Source organism: Equus przewalskii, chromosome 17 (genome assembly GCF_037783145.1).
Source record: "Equus przewalskii isolate Varuska chromosome 17, EquPr2, whole genome shotgun sequence".
In the NCBI taxonomy this organism is placed as follows: Eukaryota; Metazoa; Chordata; class Mammalia; order Perissodactyla; family Equidae; genus Equus; species Equus przewalskii.
In genome coordinates this window covers 29,385,758-29,408,516 of record NC_091847.1, presented here as the reverse complement: position 1 = coordinate 29,408,516, position 22,759 = coordinate 29,385,758, and positions in this window count along the sequence as shown.

Here is a 22,759-nt window from a genome sequence, read left to right as displayed (position 1 = left end):
TTTATTCAACCTATCAGCAAAATTTGACATAGTTTCTCACACCCGTTCAGAATAACTCTCCTCTCTGGGTTTCGAAGATGCCTCAGTCTCCTTTGCAGCTTCCTCTAGCCGACCCAGAGGCAGATTTTCTGTGATGCTGATAAAGTGTAAGCTTCAGGACCCCTCCATTGTGTAGCCGCCTTTCAAAATCCTGGGCAAAGGGCTCACATGTTATATGCTTTTGCAAAATTTGCAGAAGTACAATATTTTAGCCACAAGGGTGGAGGCAACAGTGTTTTTTCATTGCAACTCCCTCATCACACTTGCTCATCATGTTTAATGATGCTAGATTATCCATGAGTATTTTTAGAATCTGGTTAAAAGCAATTTGGGTCGAAGATATATTTCCTTTGGATTTAGTGGGTTACATTTATGTTGTTCATACTCGTGTCAGGTTAACGAGTTTATTGCCAGTCATCCCACCAGCCAACTTACCTGCTGTCATGACATGAGAGTGCAGGGCAAAGCTAACAGCACGATATGAGTGTGGCCCCAGCACTGGATGACTGCAGGTAGTGGAGGAGACAAACGCTAGAGGAAAGAACAGATTACTTTTCTATTCTCCCAATGGAAAATAATACTACAAAATCTTAATGATATGAAAAGGCAATCAGAATGTGCAGCCAAAAAATAGGGGAAATGAGTATTTAACAGTGGGTCAAATGGTTAATACTTGCAAATACTATATAATTTTCCTGGATTTTGTGATGTAGCTGATATTTATCATCATTTTTACATCCGTTATTTATTGTAATAAATTTATCATTCTAACATATCTAATTTTATATTCATAAATTTTCATTTTTTCCTTGAAGAGGGCCTCCCAAATTATATAAGCCCCATAAAATCCACGTTCACTCCTGAGTTGCCCGTGCCTGCCCTCTTAGCCCACACGTTCTCATGTCCCTTCGTAGGCAATATTGTCCATTCCAATGGACTAAAAACCATTTGTGTGCATACTTGTTGATTGATTTCGATCTGATTTTGATCACAAAAAGAACTGGAATCTGGAATATTTTTAGATTACCTTTCTTATTTTTGTTAGATTTTTAAATATTAAAAATAGTTCCATTCTTTAAAAAAGTGCATCTCTCCTCAGAGTTAAGAAAAAATATTATTTTTTGTTTGCTTAAATATTTTCAAACATTTTTCATTCATGTTAAGTGTCTGATATATCTATGTTCACAATCACACATATATACACAAACATATGTTATATAAATGTATACATATACATACCACATATATATACACACAAAAATATTTGGGAATACATGAAAGATACATATATGTAAACATACAAGACATAAAAATGAGATCATCTGTAGGGTTCTAAATCTTTGTTAGAAATATACATAACATCATATAATGAATTTCTTTCCATGTCAGACCATATAGACCTAATTCATTCTTTCACTCTTTTTAATGACTGTAATATTTAACTGGTGGAACCTTTTTTGGATCTTATTGGAAAGGACAATGGGGATCTCCATCTCAGAGTCCTATCAAGGGAGATGATTACCAGTGACCTCATACTTCTGCTACTGCGGGCATACACTTTAACGTGGAATTTAATATATGACGGGAGAAAAAGCTGAGGGTTGATTTGTTAACTAAAGAGTCTTAAAAACAAACAAACAATGGCACGGACAAATTTTCTTTCTGATTTCTGATTCATTTAGCACTTGACTCTTATTAAAGCGTGGCATTGAGGGTAACCCTCAGGACAGTATTTATCATATCCCTGAAGTTAGCGGAACAAGCTATGAACTCTGGCTCCATCTCAAAGTAAGACCCTTGGAAAATGATCCATCCTCTTTACTCTCCCTCATGTCCTCTTCTGCAAATTTTTAAATTACACAGTTAGTTAGATCCTGAAGAACACAATTAAATATTTTATTTCAGGGCTTATGATGATTTGAGAAATAAACAGTTCTTTTGTTTTTATATGTTTAACTAAATTAGACTAGTGCAACCTGCCAACCCCTTTAGCATTTGAATTTTAAGATAAGGAAGCAATTCTGGGGGAAAGTAAGTTTTCAGAAGCAGCTATAGAAACATAGAAGTGGGCTGGGACTGACTGAAAGAAGACAGATTTATTGGCAGGTTTGTAAGAGTCTGGGAACACTTGGAAGAGGTGACCGATATTCTTGAGAGAAAAGAGGGACTCCAATTAGTAACATGGATACACTCTGAATTCATTCCAAAGGATTGCTGTACTGATTCAGAATCATCAACGGTTTTATTCTGTATGTATGCATTTTTTGTTGCAGTTAATTATAGTATCAGTTCATTTGGACTTTGGTTCTTGTATACACTCTGCCTTTGTAGCATTTTCTCTCTTATCTATTACACCCCAGAGAAGAGCAATGACTTTAGGTCAGTACACAGACTTGCGTAGCCATTGGGGCTGTCCAGTGTTGAACTGGGGTCCTCGATAGCTACTGGACTTACCTTCAACTTGGCCTTCGAGGCCCATTTGCTGATGGATGGGAGGGATGCAAGGATAGGAGGTTTAAGGGAGGCTATTTACTGTGAGGGGGACACAGTTGGATTCACCACAGGATAAAATGTCCCTAATAAATGAGAAGCAAAAGCGCGAGAAAATCAGAGTGTGTAAGCAGATGATAATTGAAAACTTTGCAGGGTGAAAGGAGAGCTGCTACAAAACTGTGTGCACCCCTGCCTGTCTGAAGCCTTCTCTCTCTTGCTCATGCTTTTGCGTTTGCGTCTTCCTGTCTGTGTTATCATTGTGTGTCTCTGGTGTTTTTTCATATTTGTGTGAATAATGAGCGGGTTCATCCAAGTGAATTCCGAGGCCTCTTCCAGGTCTGGAATTCTATAACTGTGATTCTGTGTTTTTATTGGTGTTCATGTATATGTCAGGGTATATCTGGTATAAACGCGTTCCAGGTATTTATTTATTGCACTGTACGTGCAGAGTTATAATGGAAGTTGGTGGGAGGACTCTCTCACACTTATGATCTAATTGGAGACAGACAGATGAATATCTGCTCGCTTTCTTGCTTCCTGGCTAGGCTTGGAACTGTCAAAAGTTGGGAATTGTCACAAAATGAAATCAGTTAACGGCACTTGTGACGGTTAATTTTATGTGCCAACTTGTCCGAGCCACAAGATGCCCAGATATTTGGTCAAACATTATTCTGATGTGTCTGTGAGGCTGTTTCTGGATGAGATTAACATTTGAATTGGTAGACTGAGTAAGGCAGATTGCCTTCTCCAATGTGGGCAGGCCGCATCCAATCATTTGAGGGCCTGACTAGAACAAAAAAAGCCAACCCTCCCACAACTAGAAGAGAACTTCCCGTGCCTGATTGCTTGAGCTGGGACTTTGGTCTTTTCCTGTCTTTGGACTCAAACTGAAACATCAGGTCTCCTTGAATCTTGAGCCTGCCAACTTTTAGACTGGAACTATACCAGCAGCTCGCTCGGGTCTCCAACTTGCTGCCTGTGAGTCTTGGTGCTTCTCAGCCTCCCTAATCACATGAACCAATTCCTTATTTTATATATATTTTTTATATTTACATATATATTTTATATAGATTATAAAATATGTATTAAATATGTATATCATCTCCTACTGGTTCTGTTTCTCTGGACAACTCTGACTAGCAAAGCACTTAAGACATCTGTCAGGATGGGATGTGCTTCTGGAAACCTGCTGAGGGATGGGGCTTTAGGGATGGCATTGGGGAAGCCTGGACAGAAGAAGGGAAGGCCTGAAGTGATTCACAATCTCCTTCCACCTGGCATTGCTTCAAGAAGGGAGGCAAAGCAAATCAAGATTATAGTCGTCTGAATCTGCTTGAAATGTGCATAAGAACTTTCAAAACCTCCGCAAGGAGCCTGCCCCTAAATTTCTTACCCCTAAAAGTGGCCCATACAGGACTAAATTATTGTTTCCTTGGATATTCTCTTCTCTTTCTATTTACCCCAAACACAACGAAGTATTTACGCCTTTTATAATTTTGACATTCCTAAATCATTTAAATGTAAAATGGTTGGAAATTGAAATAGAAATTGAGGCATTTTTTGAAAGGTCTTATAGAAAGTATCTCTTTGTCGATTTCGAATTTACTTTAACTTGGGTAACATGTTCCAAGGTAGATTTTTCAATCTCATGAGACAGCACTGAAAAAATGAAACGAGATGTCCCAGTCCTTCTACCTACTCTTGTACCACATGCTTTCCTATATTGCAACTGCACAGAAGAATTTCAAACTAAAGCTACAATGCATTCTTCAAGGAATGTTGCTCCTCTACCAGGACTCAAAGACATGTTTCTAGATTCTTCTAGCTAGGGATATTTTGGGATTGTGAAGAAGACACATAGAACTCGCAGAAAAGAAACTGGAATCTTATTATTAGAAGATGTTTAAAATTAACTCAACTCTCTATCTCGAGATAGAATTCCTTGGAATACTCTTGTTTGGCCACATGTCCTGTATCTAGACCATCATTGATTCTTTCAATGATTTCCTTCTCACTTAAAAATGATTCCTTGCTCTGAAGACAGGAGACGGCATTTTCTAATGTTCTGAATATTTTATATGTTTATATTTGTTGGTTTTAATTTTTCATGCCTTATTTTAAAAGGGCAATGGCAATTCCTCAACTGGTCCCTCAGTTTCTTGGAGACCTACTCCCGGTTTCTAGACTTCTCTACTCCTGTACCACTCTCTGGACTTCATCCACCAGACATGTGTCATTGAAAACTGATGGACTCTTGCATACGATACTGGACGTAAAGAGAAAGGTTGTGAACTCAAATGCCTAAGACGACCAGTTAGATGATGTCAATGGTTGTGGTGGTCTTGATGACGGAGTCGGTGAGCTGCAGAGCGCATGCTCCATCAAAAGAGAGCAGGGAAAATATGAACATTTATGTGAAACATCCCCATTTAAAAATAGAGTTTACCAATTCAAACGTCTTTTGAAAAACAGTGGGTCAAATCTCACAAACTGGATTTGGCTCACTGTCCTCTGGTTTGTGACCTATGTTTATAGATGATCTTTTCTTTGAAATATTCTATATAGTGGGGTGAAGTGTGATTACAATTATATGACTGTACTAGAAATTTTTATTAAAACAATGTTCATATCTCCCTCAAAACAACTTTTTCTTGTTTGCCTTCTTTTCTTCTACCTTGTTACCATCTTACTTTCCTGAAGTAACAACATAAAGGGTTTTCTCTAATGCTGCTTAACCATGTATATATATATACGGTTATATATTATATATATGTTACATGAATATTAAATACATACATATGTGTATATAATGTCATATTATATTTGCATACATCATGTAAGAACTATCATATATAATAGCTAATCATATTTATGAATGGTTTGAAATGTACTCTTATTCGCACCCCCCATCCTTTATTCAGAAATCAGATATTTGGCAAGACAAGCATTTAGAATATAATTGTGAACTTGGGAATAAGTGTTAAAAAGCTGTTATAAGACCTCTGCACTTTCTTTGGAAAGAAAGATAATTGTCTCCTTCTAGACAATCATGTATAAAATAAGGTAGCACATCGGAAGCAGAGCAGTGGAAAGCTGGGGCGGCCAGGATGACTCCTTAGGAGCCTGAACATCCAACTTTTCAAAGGGAGGTGGGCAGGCATTAAAACAGAGGTCTTCAACTGCCAGCTTGCAGGCCCAGTTACAATGCTCTTAAGCGATTAGAATTCAATGCCTCTCCAGTTTCATTGTCCTCACCGCTCTAATACTAGGCCCAGCTTTCCTTATTTAAATTACGTGTCTGGCCTTTGAAGGCATTTGAATTTTCAACCCTTGTGTTAAAGAGCATTATGGGAGTCAGGAGAAAGGCAGGGGTTTTGAAAAAGGGAGATCTCTGAAGTGCTGAGTCCAAGAACTGTTTCATAGAAGAAATAAATGCTAACCTACGTTTTCGTTTGCAGAGATCTTTGGGCCTTCTTCTTGGGAAACCACTTTTCAGGGTTGGACGAGAACATGCCTCGCCAGACCTTATTTTCTTTCCTTCTATAGGCATCTTTCCTTTCTTTTCTACAGTGGTGGCCACTGTTTCTCAGGGTTACTTTCATTCACTCCAAGCCTGGGTGAGGAGCAAGAATCTTCCCAATTGACCTTGTCTGGTTGTCCTTCAGAACGTAGGATGTTCTCATTTTTTAGACAAGGGTGCTTATGTGTGTGTGTGTTCATTTCTAATCCCTAAGAGAAAGCATACAAGGTGGATAATGACAAAATTAGCCAAAATAAAGTCACAGTACTTGAAGAAATTAAAATCTTATTTTAATTCTAGTCAGGCTTTTCAGAATCCTCTTCCTACATAGTACTGAAAATTTTTAGTAATGTAGCTAGAATTTTATTTTAGATATTATTAGCCTAAGCTATGTAGACTTCAGCCCAAAGTAGAATCAGATTAAAACTGCTGCTGGCCCAGTGGAAGACGATACCCCTGATAAACCTGTTCACTAATCTTGCTCCCGCACTTGAACCCCCTTTCTTGCCCCCTCAAGTGAGTGGAAGCCACTTTCCATCCTTGTGCTCTTGCTTTGGGGCTTGTAGGTATTCTAGAATCATTTTCTTTTTTTTTTTTTTTTGAGGAAGATTTGTCCTGAGCTAACGTCCCCCACCAATCCTTCTCTTTTTTTGCTGAGAAAGACTGGCCCTGAGCTAACATCAGTGCCCATCTTCCTCTACTTTATACGTTGGATGCCTACCACTACCTGGCTTGACAAGTGGTACATAGGCCCACACCCGGGATCCAACCTGGCGAACCCCAGGCTGTCAAAACAGAGTGTATGCTCTTAACCACTGCCCCACCAGGCCGGCCCTTATACTATAATCATTTTTGCAGATATTGCCTTCAACCCTCAGAATCCCTCTGGGTGGGAAAGGCTATTTCCTATCTGGTCTAAAAATTCATCCCCTGGGCCTTAGAATGGGGTTTCTGGAAACCCCAGTAGAGATCTCTCTCAGCCCAGGTCTTTCTACTGGGTGTAATTTCACTATTGGGTTGTTGAAACAGTTTTTGTCCTCCAATATTGTTCAGTTTTTTTCACTTATTTTCCACATCTAGTCTTGGCTTCCGCAGAAGTCACAGAGCCCCCAGGAGCCTGGCCATGCCAAGTCCTACGATGACCAGAGCGTCTCATCAAATGTGTCAGTTACAGTTTAGAGCCCTGTTCTCTCATGGACCACGCCCGATGCTTCTATTTCTCCTTCGGAGGGCCAGGGACCTATCAAGTATCTTGACTGTTTTTTTTTATACCAAGCACTGTTAATGCTGTGGAGTCGACTGTCACTCCTGGTGACCCTGTGGACAGCAGAGCAGTAACCTGCCCAGTCTTTTTGTGCCATCTTCTCACCTTCCGGTGCTGTATCAGACAATGCTCCACTGCTATTCATAGGGTTTTTGTGGCCAATTTTTTCAGAAGTGAGTGGCCAGGTCCTTCTTCCTAGTCTGTCTTAGTCTGGAAGCTCTGCTAAAACCTGTTCATCACGGGTGACCCTGCTGGTATTTGAAATACTGGTGGCATAACTTTCAGCATCACAGCAACAAGCAGCTGCTACAGTGTGACAACTGACAGATGGATGGTGTGGTTCCCTGCCCAAGAAATGACCCCAGGCCACAGCGGTGAGAGTGCCAAATCTTAACCACTAGACCACCAGGGCTGGCTATACGAAGCATATATCAACCTAATTGACTATTAATCTTCTTTTTTTCCTACAGAATTACCTTTTAACATCTTTTAATATCCTGTAGACCACTGATGAGGAAACATGGATTTAATTCTTCCTAGTGTCATCTTGCAAAACTACTACTTTTCCCAATCACTGCCCTCTCTCCCCTTCCTAGATGACTATTTCCCCCCCCATCATCTCTCTCCTCCAACCTCCAATGGCCCTTCCACTCTCCTTACTCTATACTGATGGCTTGGTTCTGACCTTGCTCACTGAGAAAACAGAAGCAATCAGAAGAAAAGTTCCATATCCTCTCATCATCAAATTCAGCATATTACTTGCACCTGTGCTAAATACGCTGTTCTCTATGTGCTTCAGTATCTTCTCTCCTGTTACAGTGACACAATTGTCCACACTCTGATGTGAGGCCCTCACTGCAACTGGCGTGGTGAAGCCCATCCCTTTTTAGCTGCTTGAGAACTTTGCTCCTGCAAGGATGCTATTTCTCTCCTGTGTCATTAATTTTGACAGCCTACTAGATTATTTCCCAACATACAAACATATTATGCTGTCTCTTATATTAAAAACAGGATGACACAAACAAAAAACAAAAATCCCTCTCTTGATTTCCATAGTCCCTTCTAGCAAGCATCCATTTTCTCTACTCTGATTTACAGCAAAACTTCTTGGAGGAGTTTTCTATACTCTCTTTCTCCTTTCCTTCTCTCTATAACCCACTCCAGTCAGGATTTTTGTCCTCAGAAACTATTCTTATTTATCAACATGATCCCTGCAATGACAAATCAAATAGTCAATCCTCGGTCCTGCTTTACTCATACTCAGCATTTGACCCAGGTGATCATTTACTCCTTCTTGAAAATTTTTTCACAATGAGCCCAAAAGTATCTAGACGTTTTGTTATTCCCGGCACAACAGGTAGTATGAGCTTCTTATTTGCATCAGTTCTCTTTGTCCCCCAAGTCCCACGGGGGTGTTGCAAAGGCGAGCCTGAGTGAATGGTGTACACACAACGGTCTGTGTCCCAGCTTTGGAACTTTGAGTTCAGAGACACCAATCTTTTAAAGTGGCTACTAGCAAACCTGTCCGATCTTTGCCCCACAGGGAGAGATGGTCTTTATTATTCTGGTCAGGAAACAAATCTGCCTTTTGCCCCAGACGCAGACACTATCTCTCGCTCCCAAGACTGTTTGCTATACAAATATCTTTGAAAGTAGTTTCAAACAAAGTTGTCTCAAGACATGTAGAAATGTCATGGAGAGTTGTTTCCCAATCAATAACTTTTTCTGACTGGAGTTGTCCTCTGCCAGATATTTCCATGGCTTTCTCCCTCATTTCACTCAGATCACTGTTCAAATGTCACCTAATGAAAGAGGCCTTCTTTGATCACCCTTTCTGTCTCCCATCCTCTTTATTTTTCTTTGTAGGCTCAGCTCTATCTGACTTTGTATTGCGTGTGAATTTCATGTTGTATTGGCTACCTGTCCTATTAAAACGCAAGCTTCATGTCATCCAGAACTTTGTTTCGATCACTGTTGAATCTCCAGCTCCTAGAATAGTACCTGACAGACTAGGTGATCACTAAATGGTTGTTCAATGAAGATACGAATAGTCCTGCTCAATAACCCTACCCACCTCCTCAGTTTTTTAGAATGAATCACTCCAGTGCTATCCCCATGCCAGGAAATAAGATTTTAAAAATTATATTCTTTCAATATTCAAACAAGTAGCTTATCCACAAAGAGAACATTAATACACACAATTTGCACAGAAGGAAGAAGAGAATAACATGTTAATCTATCCCTCTGTGAATGATGAGCATTCTTTGGACCTTGGGAGACAATAAAGGGAAGTGTATAATACATTTCAGAATGATTTCCAACAAAAGTGGTCAAATATTTCAGAAAGCGTTAAATCTCTAAGAAAATCTTCAGTTATCAGGAAAATTTACTAACATGAAATATAACTTTATGTGATTATCTTGGTTAATTAATGAGCTGTTCCCTATTGAATTATCTGGTTCAGTCCTTGACAGAACATACTAAAAATAAACAGAATGCCTTTGCTCTAATCTAGCCTTGCAGCTAGGTTAAAAAAAAATATGCACACAAAATTGATTCACACAATTTCCACTGAATGTTGTAATACATAGCAGCTGTGTGTCCTACCCATAGGATCTTTAGCAAACATCTTTTTTTTTTTCTTTTTTTTTAAGTCTATGTCCTTCTACATGATTTATTTTAAGACCCAGGTCCTGATCCCACTCAGATGCTTGGCCGGTTGACCTATTTGGGTTTATCTGATTTCTCACCTGCCGTTCAGCCATCACTGAGTCATGAGCACAGATCTAAGCTGCCTTCTTTTAGTTCTCAAGCTTATTAAGATTTTTTTTCCAGTAGACTCAGCTAGGTGTGAAGCTGATGAGCTTCCACCCACTGTACACTAGTTCTTCAATGGATTAGGAGCTCAGAGATAGGAAGACATGTCGTCAGCAGCAACCCAGGAAGCAGAGCATGGGGGCCTACGCCTGCATCACTGATTGAATTGTCTGGTGCCTGGACAGCAGCAGGCAGGCTGATTTCAGGCCACCATATGGGTGTGAGGCCTGGCTGTGTTCTTCTCCCGGACTTTCCTCTGGGTGCTAATTGCTTTAGTAAGAGAGATTGTGCAAAGCAATTAAACAGCTCCTTTCTCCCACAGTCCTAGTTCTCAGAAGCTAGGGGCTGGGAGAGGGCTCTGCTCTCCCAGTGGGTTGCAAATTGCTCAGAGTGAATAAATACATTTGTTCACTTTTCAAACTGTGACCAGCCACCTGGTCTCTTGTGTTGCTCTCAGAGCAGAGAAGGCAGATGACGGGCTCCTCATTGCTGAACTCCAGCCTATAAAAATGCTTCACCGAGCTCTGAGCTATTTTTGCAAGGACATCTGTTGCCAAAAAAGAATTTTAATTAAGCAAAAACACATCTCTGTTTTGTCCGTGGCAAGGAGGCTTGTGAAAGCTTTCTTGTCTCAGATGCATGCTAAATCTGGAGAAATGGAAGCCTTAAGGTATTTTGTGAGGGGTATTTTGCTGCTCAATTTGAGGGACACAACAGATTTTCCATGGGAAGGAAATTATTGGAAGTGCATGTTTGTGCTTTTCAAAATAAAGCCCAGCCTGCATTAATAATTAATTGTACGTAACGTAATCTGACATGTTACCCCATGGTTTGATAAAGTCGAAAGCTATTTCCACAAGGCAACTTGCCAGTTCTTTTGCTCTTGTCCAATCTTCTTCCCAGGTGATATTCATCATTCTAACATCAAGCTTCCAGAACACCACATTAACACATAAATTAGAGTACCTGACACTGTGCTGCCTGTTATAACTAGTCTAGATAAAATTTTCCAGTCAGAAAGGAAACAAAAAGGAAATGATAAACGAAAACAGAAAGCAGGTTTAGACATTAATACTGCGTAAATTGCTTAAGATCAGGTTGGAGAGGGGAGGAGGCAGCCTTTCACTAGTTTTCATAAATGCAAGTATATTGGGTATTTTTTCCCCTCCTCAAACCCTGACAGAATGACAGATACAAATCCTTCAAATATGAAACTGATTCTGTAACCATATACCCCTCAAATCCCTTAAGTGCCTTTAGGGGCCCCTCTTTGGCAGCACACGCATATCAGACAGGCTGATTAGAAAAGGGGCACTTTCAAGTAGCAGGTAGCAAGGGAGATTGCTAGGCGGTGTGGGAGGATGAATTCCCTGAGAATATTAAGATTGTTTCTAGCCACATCTATTATTGGTCAGAGTCACTCGTTTGCCCTCCTGGAGGAGGGACAGAGAAGATCATGTATGTTGAGGCAGCAAGGAGGGCATATTTCTGCTGATGGGATCTTCATACACAGGAATGCAGCCTCTACAGTAAGAACTGGAATACAGAATCCCATGTGGTACTTCACTCTTGGAATGTTTCTCTCTACTCTGGAAACTTTCTGACAATTCAATACTCGCTTTTGGAGATTTAACATTCTTGGGGAGGTGGGAGGAGAATCCCCTCCTATTCTTTCTCCCCTCAGCACACACTCATTTAACACAAATCTTCCCTACTGGATTCTACTGTTTATGTGTTCTACTCCAGCATTGTATTTCATATTGTTGCACTAGGTGGTTGTCTTTTTTTTAAAGTTTTCCCCATCTAAGAACTCAATGTGATTGCATCAATGACTTGTCCTAGGGACTCAATAAAATCATGACACTGTCCTGAGTCCTAAAAATGGAGACACAGCAGATCTGGCCCCCATCATCATGTGCTTCACGGTATTATTGACACAGACATTTAGGTACAGCAAAGAATTGACATGGGTTCAACAAGAAACAAGGGCAAAGAGTCATACAAATTAACAATGGTGAGGTTGACAATTATTAAGAAATCAGGAAAAAATCAGAGTAGCTAGTTGTAATCATAAAAGATTTTTTTATTATTTTTTATTTATTTGTGAGGAAGATTCACCCTGAGTTAACATCCACTGCCAATCTTCCATTTGTGTGTGTGTGTGTGTGAGGAAGAATAGCCCTGAGCTCACACTTGTGCCAATCCTCCTCCACCCTGGATGTGAGATGCCTCCACAGCATGGCTGATGAGTGGAGCAGGTCTGCACCAGGGATCCAAACACAGGAACCTGGGTCGCTGAAGCAGAGTGCATGGAACTTTAACCACTCAGCCACAGGACCTGCCCCATAAAAGATTTATTAAAGGATATAATTTTCTAACAGAAATTTGAAAGCACAAAATAAAGCAATATTCAACTATTAGCCCCTAAAGTAATTTTTCTACACCTCCGTAGTATTCAATTCAAGAGATCCATTGTTGCCTTGAAGCTGAATTAAAGGAACAATTCAACCACTTACACAACCACCAAAACAGTTTACCTGGCTTAGGCACTGTGGGCACTTTCCTTAGCTAAGTCAAGAAATTCAGTTACACTACTCTCTTAGGAGTCATCAGAGGGCCATACCAATTCCTTGTAGAACTTCAGAATCTCTTGGAATGATGGGATATAAGATGAGAAGTCTTTGTACCCATCTTCAGCATTAGTTTTCCCCTCTCTCATCTTGATTAATGTGTTTTCATGTATTACCTCTTCTTTCATTCTCTGATAATACATGAAAGGAAAACTTAATGTTTTACTGAATGACGATGCTTATTCCTGTACATTTGAAGACCAACTGTTCAGCTACGGATATAGCAATGTTAATTGAGATTATCTTCAGGAAGTCTTGTGCTTACCACAAATGTCCAGTTACTAGTAAAGATAACTCAGCACAAAAGTAGTGGGTCCTTGGATGGCTGGTCTGTCTCAGAAGCAGTCTATATAAAGAACACAAGTCTTCAGTTGGCCCCTGCCCTTTGCAACAGTGAGTGTTAAGTCTCAGTTTTCACACTTTATGGGAGCTGCTAAAGCCATTGCATAATCACACAGACTCCAGCTACACTTTATTTTCTGTAGCTTTGTCATTTAAAACAGCATCTGCTCTCCCTTTTATTCTTATAGCAATAATGTAAGGTCAATAGAGGCAGCAGTTATGCCACGGGGTGGTTTCTGGAAGATCTTCAACTGCACCTGTATAAAGTCCTTCAATAAACAAGCGTGCTCAGTAAAAAAAGTGTATTTTCAATGTAAATACAGCCTCTAATCAAAGCCCCTCCCCAAATTACCCCAAAATAAACATTCAAAATAAATAAAAAAGAGTGCCTTATCTATGTAGACTTGGTTTCAAGACAGATTCACTAGTCCTCCAGTTCCAACCTGGTAGATGTTCACTGCCTCTAGATAGAAATTGTGAAGCTACTATTGGATAAAAGCAAATAGTATAATAATCACTCGAATACTGGAGAATCTGGGGCAGACTTGTGCAAACTCAGATGGGGATTTCTCTGTTCTATCTGACTGCTAAATGTGTCAGTGCTTAGGAAAGGATGTTGTAGCTTTGATTTAGAAAATGACAGTATGAAAAACCAGATATTTAAGGCATTATTTAGCCACATGTGGGATTAAGCTATGGGAGGAATTTTGAGCCAAGTTACTGAAGGCTGTGAGCTCATCAAAATTCAAGTGAGGGCGATCAGACTTCTAGAATGGTGACTTAAAGACCTACAATAAAAGGACCTACAATCCTCTATGAAAGCAACAAGAACATGGCAAAAATTGTCAAAATAAACTTTTTAGAACTCTGGAAATTAATGAAAGACTTGAAACAATCTGCAGAATATATTCAACAAACCCACAGGATCTTGGTAAAAACCGAACTTTCTGGAAGTTTAACATGCCATACTCTAGTCTCTCTCTTACTAGTTCCACAGTAGTTTTGAAAACCAACAGCTTTGCAATCACTATAGCCTTGAAAATAGCAGCCTAAGGGCCACAGGAGAGGGCAGAATGAGATTGGAGTTCCCCCAAAAGCCTCATTCCCAAGGAATTCTTAATATTTGACATTTCTTGCATTTTCCTGGAAATCACCACTTTCAGGGCTTATCTTTATTTGAACTGCTTCAGGGCTTACTCAGTGCAAACAGCCTTTCTTCTAAAGCATTTGTCAAAAAAAATCAGGGCAATTGTTTATTGTTGCAGCTGCCTGAAATGGTTATAATAGTTGAAGCAAACAAGAAACTGACCAAAATACTTAAAAGAAAAAGCTGGGGAATGAGACACCCATAGGAAGCTTCGAAAAACTACAACATATTCTTGAAAACCTACAAGGACACATGCATATTCAAGACTGTGTACATGTTAAGAAAAGAACCAAGAAGTTCCTAACCTCTCACTTCTGGCTGAACTTGAGTTTCTACACCAGAGGAAATGAAAGGTATGGCAGAATTAGACATTGCCTGCTGGAATATTGCAGGCATGCTTCAACACACACACACTCAGCCCCTCAGCAAAGGTTGGAAGACTAATTGGTTCAAAGCACTTAGCAACATCTGTGTCAAATAATTAGCTGACATCAGGCTAACCACAGAGACTTTAGTGATCACAAATGATAAAGATTACAGACCTTACAGGATTAGTTGAGAAAAGTTACTAAGCAAAAAATAGCAGCAACAAAGAGCAGCTAGAGAAACTCTGAGAGAGTTGATCTGGGAGAGTTTCCACATTATATTATTTACAATGTCCAGTTTCCAACCAAAAACTATCATTCATTCAAAGAAATAGAAAGTGCTGCTCATACACAGGAAAAAAAAGGTAGCCTATAGAAAATGTCCTTGAGGAAGCCTAGATATTAGACTTACGTGAAAAGAAATTTAAATCAACTTTGGAAAATGTTCAAAGAACTAATGAAAACCCTGTCTAACTAACTGTAGGAAAGTATGAGAATGATAGCTCACCAATAGAGAATATCAATAAGGAAATAGAAATTATTTTTTTTTAAATTCTGCAGTTGAAAAGTACTACAACAAGTGAAAAGAAAAAATTCACTGGAGGGGCTCACCAATGATTTGAACTGGAAAATTTCCAAAATTTGATGGAAAACATTAATCTGTACATCCATGAGGCTCAATGAACTCCAAGTAGTATAAACTTAGTGAAGTCCACACTGAGACACATTATAATCACACCATCAAAAGACAAAGACAAAGAAAGAATCTTGAAAGCAGCAAGAAGGAAGGGACTTATATAAACAAGGCATCCTCAATAAGACTAACAGCCAATTTCTCGTGAGAAATCTTGGAGGCCATAAGGTAATGAAATGATATATTCAAAGTGCTAAAAGAAAAGACTGTCAACCAAGAATTCTATATCCAGCAAAACTATCCTTCAAAAACCTGGAGAGAAATTAAGACACTCTTAGATAAACAAAACAGAGAATTTCTCTTTAGCAGATCTGACCTACAAGAAATACTAAGGAGATTCATTCAGACCGAAAGGACACTCCACAGTAGCTCAAATCCACATGAAGAAATAAAGAGCACCAGTGAAGCTAGCAATGATAAACAGAAAAGACAGTATAAATTTATTCTTTGTTTGTAACTCTCCCCTTCTCCAATCTTGTTCAGAAGACATTCACATAAAACAATAACTATAAAGCTCTGTTGATGGGCTGAAAATAAATGGAGATCTCACTATGATAAAATAATAACACAAAGGAGAGGGTAGGATGGAGCTATATAGGAGCAAGGATTTTGTATACTTAAGTTAGTACTAAGCTGAACTAAATTGTTCTAAATTAAGATGTTAATGGTAATCTTAAGGCAACCACTAAGAAATTAACTCAAAAAACATAGTAAAAGAAATTACATAGGAATTAAAACAGTACACTATTTAACATAAAAGAAGGCAATAATGAAGAAATAGAGGAATAAAAAAAGACATAAGACAGAAAAGAAAACAAACAGAAAAATGTTAGGTGTTAATCCTTCCTTATCAGTGATTACCTTAAATGTAAATGGATTAAGCGATGCAATCACAAGAATAAATCCCAACACAATCACAACAGTGCCTCAAAATACATGAAATGAGAACTGATAGAACTGAAGGGAGAAATAAATCTTTCAACAATAATTTCTGAAAACTTCAATACCTCACTTCCAGTAGTGAAAAAAACAATTAGATTGAAGATCAAATGAAATGATGTTCAATATCATTAGTCGTTAGGCAAGTGCAAATCAAAATCACACTGAGGGAAAATTCTGGGAAGATTGCTAAGCAGGAAGCCCTGGAAATTTGTCACCCACCTAGATAACAATTTCGCCGGTGGAATCTGACTGATGTAACTGTTTTGGAACTCTGGAGTCTATTCAAGGCTTGCAACTTCTAGGGGAAGGTTTGGACAGTAAATTGTGGTTAACAGTGGTTAATATCAGCCCTTAACATGGTAGCAACCACCCATCTCCCACCCTAAGCCCCATGTCAGGCAGCTATGCATGTGTTCCTGGAGCAGTTTGCCCACAGCTTGTGGGAGCCAGGGTGGACAATGAAGATTCTGTTCTCCAAATATTTGGGATCTGTGCTCTGATCACTGATTGCTGCTTCTGATTGTGGAGGTGCAGACATCAAGTTGGGCAGCCATTGTTGCAAACCCCTCCCCCTCCAGCTGCAGTGCATCCCAGGAGATTTAAAGGACTAGTATGCTTTTTTCCTCCCTTCATTTTTCTGTTTTTCTCCTTTGCGTCCCAGCTATTTAAGGATTAAGACATTCAAAAGTAACCACATACATGGGGGAATTTAGAAAGCCACTATGCTTGCTTAGGGAAAAGCACAGTCTCAGAAAAAACCTGAAGAAACCTAAGTTTATACCCCAGACTGGTCCCCAGCACAGAGCCACCCTACAACAGTAAACAAAAACACAAAAATAAAATGGCAAACCCTGGGGAAGGAGGAGAATTGTATTTCCAGTTACCACATTATAACATTCAAATGTCCAGTTTTCAACAGCAACAACAAAATCACGAGGCATATAAAGAAAGAAGAAAGTATGGCTCATTCAAAGGAAGAAAATAAATCAACAGAAACTGGCCCTGAGAAGGATCAGATGAAGGACTTAGTAAACAAAGAGTTTAAAAAAGCTGTCTTAAAGATTCTTAAAGAGCTAAAAGAAGACATGGACATAGTCAGGAAAATGATGTATAAACAAAATGGAAGTATCAATAAAAAGATAGAAAACATAAAAAGGAACCCAAAAAGAAATTCTGAAGCTGAAAAGTACAATAACTGAAATGAAAAATCACTAGAGGTATTCAAAAACATATTTGAGTAGACAGAAGAAAGAAAAAACAATTTGAAGATAGGACACTTGAAATTATTGAGTCTGAGGAACAGAAAAACAAATTGAAGGAAAGTGAACAGAGCCTAAGGATCTGTGGGATACCATCAAGTTGACCAACATATGTATTGTGAGAGTCCTAAAAGAGAAGAGAGAGTATCAGAGAAATTATTTGAAGAACTAATGGCTAAAAACTTCTCAAATTTGATAAAACACATGGATGCAGACATCCAAGAGGCTCAACAAACTGCAAGTACAATAAACTCAAAGAGACCTACACTGAGGCACATTATAATCAAACTGTCAAAAGTCGAAGACAGAGAGGAGTTTTGAAAGCAGCAAGAGAGAAGCAACTTAGCACATGCAAGCAATTCCCAATAGGACTATCAGCAAATTTCTTGTCAAAAACCTTGGGGGCCGGCCCCACGGCCGAGTGGTTAAGTTCGCGCATTCTGCTTCGGTGGCCCAGAGTTTTGCTGGTTCGGATCCTGGGTGCGGACAAGATACCTCTCCTCTAGCCATGCTGAGGTGGCATCCTACACGCCACAACTAGAAGGACCCACAACTAAAAATACACGGCTATGTACCAGGGGGCTTTGGGGAGAAAAAGGAAAAATAAAATCTTTAAAAGAAAAAGAAAAAAACCTTGGATGGCAGAAGAAGGTGGTTTGATATATTCAAAGTGCTGAAGGAAAAATATTATCAACCAAGAATCTGGCAAAACCGTCCTTCAAAAATGAGGGAGAAATTAATATAATCCTAGATAAACAAAAGCTGAGGGACTTTGTTACCACTAGACCTGTTCTACAGGAAATGCTAAAGGGAGTCCTTCAGGTTGAAATGAAAGAATACTAGATAATAACTTGAAGCAGTAGGAAGAAATAAAGATCTCTGGTAGAGGTAAAAACATGAAAAATTGTGCTATGGTTTGAATATTTGTGCCCCCCTCAATTCATATAGTGAAATCCTAATGCTCAATGTGATGGTATTATGGAATCAGGCCTTTGGAAGGTGAATAAGTCATCAGGGGGAGAGCCCTCATGGATGAGATTAATGCCCTTATAAAAGAGGCCTGAGAGAGATCCTTCACCCTTTCTACCAGGTGAAGACACAGTGAGAAGACACTAGCTCTGAACCAGGGAGAGAGATTTCACCAGAATGTAACCATGCTGGCACTTTGATCTTGGATTTCTAGCATCCATAATTGTGAGAAATGAATTTATTTCATATATAAGCACCCAGTCTGTGGTATCTTGTTATAGCAGCCAGAATGACCCAGATAAATTATAAAAGTTTATTTTATTGCAACTTTGTTTTGTAACTCCACTTTCTGTTTTTTACATGAGTTATGAGACTAGTGCACAAAAACCAATTATTAGTCTATGTTTTAGACATATAGTGTATAAAGATGTAACTTTTTGACATCATTAACTGAAAGAGGTGGGAAAGTAGCAGTATAAGAGCAGAGTGTTTTCCATATTGACATTAAGCTGGCATAAATTCAAATTAGAATATATAACTTTAGGATGTTAAATGTAATCTCCATGGTAACCACAAAAAATTCAGCTATAGAAGTCAAATTCATAGACACAGAAAGTAGAATGTGGCTGCCAGGAGCTGAGGGGAACAAGGAGTTATTGTCTAATGGGTATAGAGTTTTAGTTTTGCAAGACGAAAAATTTTCTGGGCTTAGGTGGTGGTGATAGTTGCACAGCAATGTAAATGTATGTGCTTAATGCTGCTGAACTACACACTTAAAAATAGATAAAATGGTAAATTTTATGTTACTCGTATTTTGCCACAATTAAAGAAATAATTTAAAAAATGCCTTGATATACTGCTTCACACCAACTAAGATGGCTAAAATAAAAAAGACAGACAATAGCAAGTGTTGATGAGGATGCAGGGAAGCGAACCCCTCGTACATTCTGGGTAGGATTATAAAATGGTCCAGCCAATTTGTAAAACAGTTTGGCAGATTCTCAAAATGTTAAACATAGAGTTACTACATGACACAGAAATTCCACAATATTTAGTTATATAACCAAGAGAATTGAAAACATATGTAACAATTGTTCATGGCAGCATTATTCAAACAATGGAAGCAACCCAAATGTACATCAGCTGACAAAATGGATAAACTGCATGTGGTGTATCCATAAAATGGAATACAACTCAGTCATAAAAAGAATGAAATACTGATGCTACAGTAAGGTTGAACCTCGAAAACATTATACCAAATGATATAAACCAGGCACAAAGGACTGTATTCTGTATGATTCTATTTACATGAAATGTCTAGAATAACATAACCTATAAAAATAGAAAGTAGATTATTGGTTGTGAGAGGCTTGGGAGAGAGGAAAGAAGGAATGATTCTAATAGGTATAGGGCTTCTTTTTGCAGTGATGAAAATATTCTGAAGTTAGATAGTGGTGATTGTTGCACTACTCTGGGAATGTACTAAAATATGCTTAATTTTATACTCTAAAAGTGAGAATTTTATGGTATGTGAATTATATCTCAATAAAGCTGTTATCATTAAAATAAGATTCACATGAGACTGAGAATTTTGCAGTTAGCTTTCATACAAGGAGACCTTGGCTAATGAAACAAATAAGTGATGTTAGTAACCTGGTAAATAGTGGTATTTATTTTCCATTAAGAAAGTTATAATTTCAGTAGAGTAATTATAAGGTATTAAAATAGTTTCTCCTTTTGGCCCCAGATGTGTTTCACTGATGGTTCTTATTGCATAAGTGAGTATAGATTTGCATAAATTACACAATGTAAACTCTTTCAACCACATCTGGGGCAAGGCTTGTCAATGGCAGAAATGAAGGTACAGGCTTATCTTGGTGAATCACAGCACTGAGCCAGATACACCTCTTGTTTGGTATCTGTTTTCTCCCATGCTCATTTCTCAATAGGCATTTTCAAAGAGTTGAGAGATAATTCTGTGAACCAGGCCCAATAGGGAGAGCCAGGCCAAGTTCTTGCTGCCCAGAGTATCTTAAATTCCTTTTCTCTTTTTCCTGGCATCTTAGTATGATTCCTATCTTGGGAGTATAAAACTATGTGTGCCAATTCCTAACAACTTTTACGGTATTGAGGAGAAAAAAGGTCTTGGCAAGAAAATCTATAAGTATGATTACGGACCCCAAAAGAACCTGGAATGGGGTTCAGTAAAGGGAGGGTAAGTCAAGACCTAAATGGAGTCTTCCTTGCCATAAGCCTAAAAGTAGACCACACACTTCTCTGGCTTTTTGCCTTGGTGTTATTTGCTTCCCAAGCACAGTCAGCTTGTGCTTTAGCAACATGAAAATACAAGTTTGTTTGAAAGTTGGTTTGGATGCTATTTGGATGTTGTGGTTTTGTCACAAGTGTATGTTCGTTTTTAACTTTCTAAATTTTTCTTAACCATTTCTCAATCCACTGTTCAGTTAAAAATTTGAATTCATAATGAAGTTTTTTCTAGATTTTTGCTATTGATTTATTTGTTTGAAAACAATGCAATGGATATATCATTTTTATGTAGTTTGATAAGATCATATATACACAAATATATATAGTATCAAATTAGCAGACTGTGTGTGTGTGTGTGTATAAAGAAAATCAGGATGTGGGGATATCAAGTTGAAAAGTATTTGTATGCCCAACAGCATAATAAGATAATTAGTAGTTTCTATGTCTTCTAAAATATAAAACGGAAGTTCAAGTTTAGAGGGCAGGGTAGAGTCCAGTCATTATGGAGTTTGTATGTAATGGTTCAGCATTGCGATTAAAATTCTGCCATTCCCATTGATTTTTCTGTGAGGTTGTTAGCAACTCCTTCTACGGAGCCAATGATGTAAGGTGTTAGAACCTAGGGGGATAATTATAGTCAGAGTTAAAAATGTTAAGCCTTAGACTGCCATTTCCAGAGTTATGACTACTGGAGGTCTTGAAGGAGGTACCATAGAAATATATAAGGACTTGAAGGCTGACATCACCAGGCCAATAGCAGCAGGTAAAGAAACAGCCAGAATAGAAGAACAGGGGAATGAGTGTGGGTTAAGAGATGTCCAAGAGGAAGAATTGAAGCTAAATTAGACAAGATCTTGGGTGAGTTCAGGGATCCTTGAGCAGAGAGAACTCAAGATAGAAGCCTGAACTGACAAACAGAAATCCAGAATGAGCCCTATGCAACACTGGTGGAAAATAGACCAAAGGCTGCAAAATGGAGGTGAAGAAGCAAAGCATAATTAGGAGTTAACTGCAGGTAAGGATGGATCAAAATCTGGGTGTGGTTGTTATAGGTCAGCAAAGCCTGGATGCAGATACTGAGAAAGCAAATAGAACACATAAGTCAGAGGGGCCATTGGGATCTATCCCTGCTTTGAGGGGATCTTAGAGAACTATGAGATTGCATGTGAGAATTGAGGCTGTCATCACCATCATCATCAGCATCACCATCGTCTCCACCATTTATTGGTAGCTTATTTATGTGCTAGGAACTAAGAACTCACCTATGTTGTTTAATCTAATCTTCTTAACAGTCCTAAACTTTTAATTTCATTATTTCATTTCCATATTAACAACCACAACAACGAAAACAACTACCGCCCAGAAAAGTCAGATAACTTGCTCAAAGGCATGTAGGTAGTAAATAACAAAGCCGACATTCAAGACCTACCCTATAGTCTGTGTTCTTAATAACCAGACACTCTGTCTCTAGTTGCATCTCTTCCCCATTAGTGTGAGAGAGGATAAAATGCAGTGGGAGCTTCAAAAAACCTAAGAGAAGCTTAACTTACCCTTGTCTCAGGTAGTCATGGATTGCGGTTTATAGACGAAGGGGTAGGATGATGTAGGGAGGGAACTGACATACTATAAAGTACAAGCAGAGCTTGTCCTGCTCATTAGATGTTATACCCAACTTAAGCTGCTACCCCTACAGTTGTATCCTGATTCTGTGTATGTGGATTGGGGGAAGCATACATAACCCATGTCACATATGTCTTATCTCATGAGCTCAGACAGTCAGAGCTGGAAGTGTCCTCAGAGATTCCCCAGCCCAGCTCTCGTACTCTATTATCTCCAACCTCAATTCCACGCTGAACAGAAACTTCTGCCAACCTTTCTCAACACCAAGGCCACCAGGCAGAGGGAGTGTCTCTTTCTTGGGAGCTCCACAACATTTTTCCCTAGGCTCTGAGAGCACTGGCTGTACTTTATTATGCTTTTTTGTTCACAGTGTTATCTCCTTTCCCATCATTA